The 5,728-nt window shown below is 29.2% G+C and overlaps 1 non-coding gene across 1 annotated transcript; it reads left to right on the top strand.

Annotated features, from left to right (window-relative positions):
• Positions 1–74, top strand: TRNAV-AAC. The gene has a single exon. It is a non-coding gene; the product is annotated as a tRNA-Val (tRNA).
• Positions 75–5,728: the final 5,654 nt, after the last annotated feature.

The raw sequence follows: 5,728 nt of genomic DNA on the forward strand, positions 1-5,728 counted from the left end.
GGTGTCGTGGTGTAGTTGGTTATCACGTCAATCTAACACACTGAAGGTCTCCGGTTCAAGTCCGGGCGACGCCAATTTGTTTTCAATTATTTCTCTAAAATTAAAGTTTAGTTAATACAATAAGAACATTTGCTGCATTATTTTGAAAAAGTTATGAATATATGCATGTTTTAAAGTGAAAATCTATTTACTAACTCACTATTACTTTCAATAATCGGAAACGATCAAGATTTTTAAGCTAAAGTGATATGCATAAATTATTTTATAAAATTCTTATACATTAATTTGTTCCAAGTCAATATTTTTTACTAACTTTTAAGAAATAATTTACCATGCATTATATACTATATTGCTTTTCATTCTATACTATTTATTTTACTGTTTATCACTAGTCTTTTTTTTACTATAGAACTTAACGAAATACGTGTTTTTATAATAAGGTTAAATATGTTTAGTTCCTTGAAATTAGTCTATTTTAAAATTTTAAACCAATTTAGTTCTTTATTTTTTTGAAATACATGGATTTAGTCTTTTTAATCAAATTTTGTCAAATTTATTTAACATTTCAAATGCATTTCAAGATTGTATTTGAGTTATTTATATTATTTAATACATTTTTGTTTTAATGTTAAGTCAAATACTATTATGAAACGCGTTTGAAATGTCAAATAAACTTAACAAAAATTTGATTAAAATGTAAATCTATGTATTTCGAAAGATGAAGGACTAAATTGGTCAAAAGTTTCGAAATGAACGATTTCTAAAATTCACTAAAAGTTAAAGAACTAAAAACATATTTAATCCTTTATAATATAACGTTTTTGGATATACAATCTGTTTTATTAGACTAGTCATAAGTTATTACATAGCTTTTGAAGTAGAATTGAGAAGTAGGTCTTGTATGGTTTACTCTAGACATAACATACCACATAATTTTCGTAAAGAGGATGTTGGAGAATTAAAAGATTGCATGGATATGACATAACTTAACTCAAGTGTAGAGTAGGTAAAGTATTTGTTTTAGGCTTTTGAGAAAAAAAAAAGTTTCAATTTTTTTTATACTAATATTCATTTTTTGAATTAATTATAAAACTATGTTTAAGAAAAAAAAGGTATAAATTTTTTTTAGTACTAATATATCTTTATTAAATTAATTATAAAATTATATTTAAGAAAAATAAAGATCTAAAAAACATTTTATAATAATATACCTCTATTAAATTAATTATAAATTTATGTTTGATAATAAAATTTAATCAAATTATATTAGTGTCTGCAAATTTTTATTGGTATTAAAAATTATATTTAATACGTTAAAACTTTTTTAGTAAGTTATAATTTTATTTATCTTTATGCTCTTATAATCAATTTTTATTCTATTTATCAATGATTTCAATTTAGAAAATACAAGTGGGTACTCTTTGAATGAACAAAATAATAACAACAACATAAATATAGGTGAAACCAACAATTTAATTTTTTGTTTTTTTTTATTGCTAGATTGTACACTTTTGAAATAAAAATACTTAAATTTTGAAAAATCTTTAAAACATTATTTGTTAGATCTTGATAGATTCGATTTATTTTCAAAATTAAATATCTAAAGGGATATTATAGGTTTGAAAAATGATAAACCAATTGACACTCTTCATTATATAAAATAATGTTAAAGATAAATGTTAACAATTCTAATATAAGTTATTTCAGCCCAAAGGAGTTTCTCAAAGTTAAAGATAATAAAAACTTATTTAAAATCAACAATGTCTCAACAAAGATTAAATAAATTAACATTATAATCTATTAAAAAAAATATTAAATGAAATTAATTTTGACAATTTAATAAATAATTTTGTATAAAAAAGCTTGAAAAAAAAATAAATAAAATGTTTCGGTCTTAAATTTGTTTTAAGTCTCCTTGAATCGTCTTTAACAAGATAATCTACAATTATGATAAGTGAAAACATAAGAGCTAATTTATTATATTTATCCATGTGAAAATTAGTTGGTTTGCACCCGAAGTCAGGCACATTCACTTTAAATATGTTAGAATTAATTGACGAATTAATTCTATTAGTAACTCATTTGAAATATTATGATGAGCTCAATTGTAATTTAATAAAATATAAAGACTTATTGGTTATTATTATGGGAAGTGATAATAAAATAAAATAAAGATAAAGATAAAATAAAACCAACTTGATGGACATTGGTATAAAAGGAATTGGGGTTCTGTCTCTGGCCATAAGGTTCTTTTTCACAGTAACCCATCAAGAACGTGTGAGAAGAGAAAGAAAGGCAAAAAGATAGATTGAGAAACGGTGGTTGTAGAGCACACAAAATTACAAATTTGAAGAACGCATATTCACAGGATCTCTCATGGATCAAGGTTAGTGCTCTATTATGATTTATCGGATGAGAATCATAACTCTTAAAGATCCTTAATTAGTTTTACATGTGGTATCAGAGCAGGTTGTAGGATTTATGATTCTCCTCTTATGATGTTTGTTTCCAATTTTTATGAACCCTAATTAAAGTTTTAAGGGTTATTTAAGTTTTTCGCTGCTTTAAAAGTTGAATGCGAATGTCATGGTTGAAAATGAGAATTGTTTTCCGCTGCTGAAACTGAATCCTATTATGCTGCCATAAATCAAAATTGTTTATGTTTTTACTGTAACATGTTTTTAATTTTTTGGCGTTGAATAACAAAAAAAAAAAACCGTTCCTATGCACGTGAATATGGAGTGAGTGGCATTGAATGAAAGGCTTAAAAATCGGGACTGTTTGAAATGAAGCACTGAATGTGTGAAAATTGGAACATAATGTGATAATGGCATAAAAGTACTATGTGAACGTGTGCTATTACCGTAGAAACATGGTTAATCAAGATTAAATTAAAGTTTAATATTTGTATTGGTTTACATCACCAATAAATTAATATTAATTATTCTATTTATATAAATAATTAATAATTTTATTTTAATTTGCAATAATATTTATGTTTGTTATTGTTAAATTAAAATTAATGAGGATGCTATATAAAGTTTATAACAATTAAATGTATGTGTATTTATTTATTTGAAATTAAGTATGATAAATTTTGTTAGTCACCAAAGTGGCCAAAATTTCAAAGTTTATATGATTTCAAATTATTAATGTTTTTTATTTTAATTACCTATAGTATAGATGCTAAATTATGAATAATTAAATTTATGAGTTAATTAAAATTCATTAATTATAAGGCATTTAAGGATCGCCCAAAGGTTGATTAATTGTTCTCATAATTAATGAACATGATTGTAGATAATTTTGTATGCGTCACTAGTTTTATTTATATACCCAAAGGTAGTAGGTGATTCTAGTTGATGCATATTTTAATTATCAATAATGTTATAATATGATTAACATCATTATGCTTATGTTTGTATATTATTGGATCTCCCAAAGAAGAACATTAGTATGCATAGAATGATTATTTATATCTGAATCTGTTTTTACGTTTAGTTTTATGACTCAAAGCATTGATGTTAGGCATGTGTTAATTACAGTCTCTATTCCGGTATCTTTATACTCGCATGCTTCGTCTGTTCCAGTCTTTAATGGGTTGAATTTCCCTGACTGGAGTGAGCAAGTCCAATTTCACTTAGGTGTGTTGGATCTTGATCTAGCTCTTCTAGTTGAAAAGCCGGCTGCTATCACGGATGCTAGTAGCAATGAAGAGAAAGCCCATTACAAAGCCTGGGTAAGATCAAACAGACTTAGCTTAATGTTTATGAGAATGAGCATAGCAAGCAATATAAAGTCAGCTCTTCCCAAAACCGATGATGCAAAAGAATTTATGAAATTTGTGGAAGAGCGCTCCCAAACTGCTGATAAGTCTCTCACTAGGACATTGATGAGTACGTTGACCACTATAAAGTTTGACGGTTCGCGTACCATGCATGAGCATGTGATCGAGATGACAAATATCGCAGCAAGACTTAAGTCTTTAGGAATGACAGTGGATGAAGGTTTTCTCGTGCAGTTCATTCTGAACTCATTACCATCTGAGTATGGTCCGTTCTAGATGAACTACAACACCATGAAAGACAAGTGGAATTTGCATGAATTTCACAGTATGCTAGTTCAGGAGGAGACCCGACTGAAGAACTTAGGAAGTCACTCTATTCAATATGTGAAGAATCAAGGAGCTGTTGGAAAGAAAGTTGCTAAGAAACATGGAAAGGGTAAAGGACCACTGAAGATTGACGAGTCCTCAACCAAAATCCAGAAGAAAAATGACAAATGTCATTTCTACGGGAAATCTGGACATTTCCAGAAGGACTGCATAAAGCGTAAGGCTTGGTTCGAAAAGAAAGGTGAGCATAATGCTTACGTATGTTTTGAATCAAACTTAACTGAAGTTCCCCATAATACGTGGTGGATTGATTCTGGATGTACGACTCATGTTTCTAATGTGATGCAGGGATTTCTTACAACCCGAACCATAAACCCAAATGAGAAGTTTGTCTTCATGGGCAATAAAGAGAAAGTTCCAGTGGAAGCGGTCGAGACTTATCGTCTAATCCTCGACACTGGATATCACTTAGACCTTATGGATACTTTTTATGTACCTAGTATCCCTAGGAATTTAATTTCTTTGTCTAAGCTTGATATTGCTGGATATTCTTTTAAGTTTGGGAATGGTTTTTTCAGTTTGTTTAAGCGTACTTTTATGATTGGATTTGGTACACTTTATGATGATTTATATAAATTGAATTTGGATAATTTATATGCTGAAACTATTATGACTTTGCATCACAATGTTGGCACTAAACGTAGTTTAGTGGATAAACGATCTGCTTACTTGTGGCATAAACGTTTGGGACATATTTCCAAAGAAAGAATGCAAAGATTAGTAAAGAATGAAATCCTTCCGGATTTAGATTTTACTGATCTGAATGTGTGTGTGGATTGTATTAAAGGCAAACAAACTAAACACACAAAGAAAGGAGCCACGGGAAGCACTCAGCTTCTTGAAATCATACACACTGATACATGTGGTCCGTTTGATGTAAATTCTTTCAATAAAGAGAAGTACTTAATCACCTTTATTGATGATTTTTCGCGTTATGGACATGTCTATCTACTGCATGAGAAATCTCAATCAGTAAATGCCTTGGAAGTTTATATAAATGAAGTGGAAAGGCAATTAGACAGAAAGGTGAAAATCGTAAGGTCTGATAGAGGTGGTGAGTATTATGGAAGATATGATGAAAGTGGACAACACCCTGGTCCGTTCGCTAAGTTTCTTGAGAAACGTGGTATTTATGCTCAATACACAATGCCAGGCACACCACAACAAAATGGTGTATCAGAAAGGCGTAATCGAACCTTAATGGATATGGTTAGGAGTATGTTAAGTAATTCATGTTTACCTGTATCATTGTGGATGTATGCTTTAAAGACTGCCATGTATTTGTTGAACATGGTCCTAGTAAAGCTGTTCAAAAGACTCCTTTTGAGTTATGGACGAATAGGAAACCCAGTTTGAGACACCTGCATGTTTGGGGTTGTCAGGCAGAAGTAAGAATATACAATCCGCAAGAAAAGAAATTGGATGAAAGAATAATCAGTGGATTTTTCATTGGTTATCCAGAAAAATCAAATGGGTATATGTTTTACTGTCCTACCCATAGTACAAGAATCGTTGAAACTGGAAATGCTCAGTTCATTGAAAATGGTGAAACCA

This window comes from Vigna unguiculata, chromosome 10, assembly GCF_004118075.2.
Source record: "Vigna unguiculata cultivar IT97K-499-35 chromosome 10, ASM411807v1, whole genome shotgun sequence".
In the NCBI taxonomy this organism is placed as follows: Eukaryota; Viridiplantae; Streptophyta; class Magnoliopsida; order Fabales; family Fabaceae; genus Vigna; species Vigna unguiculata.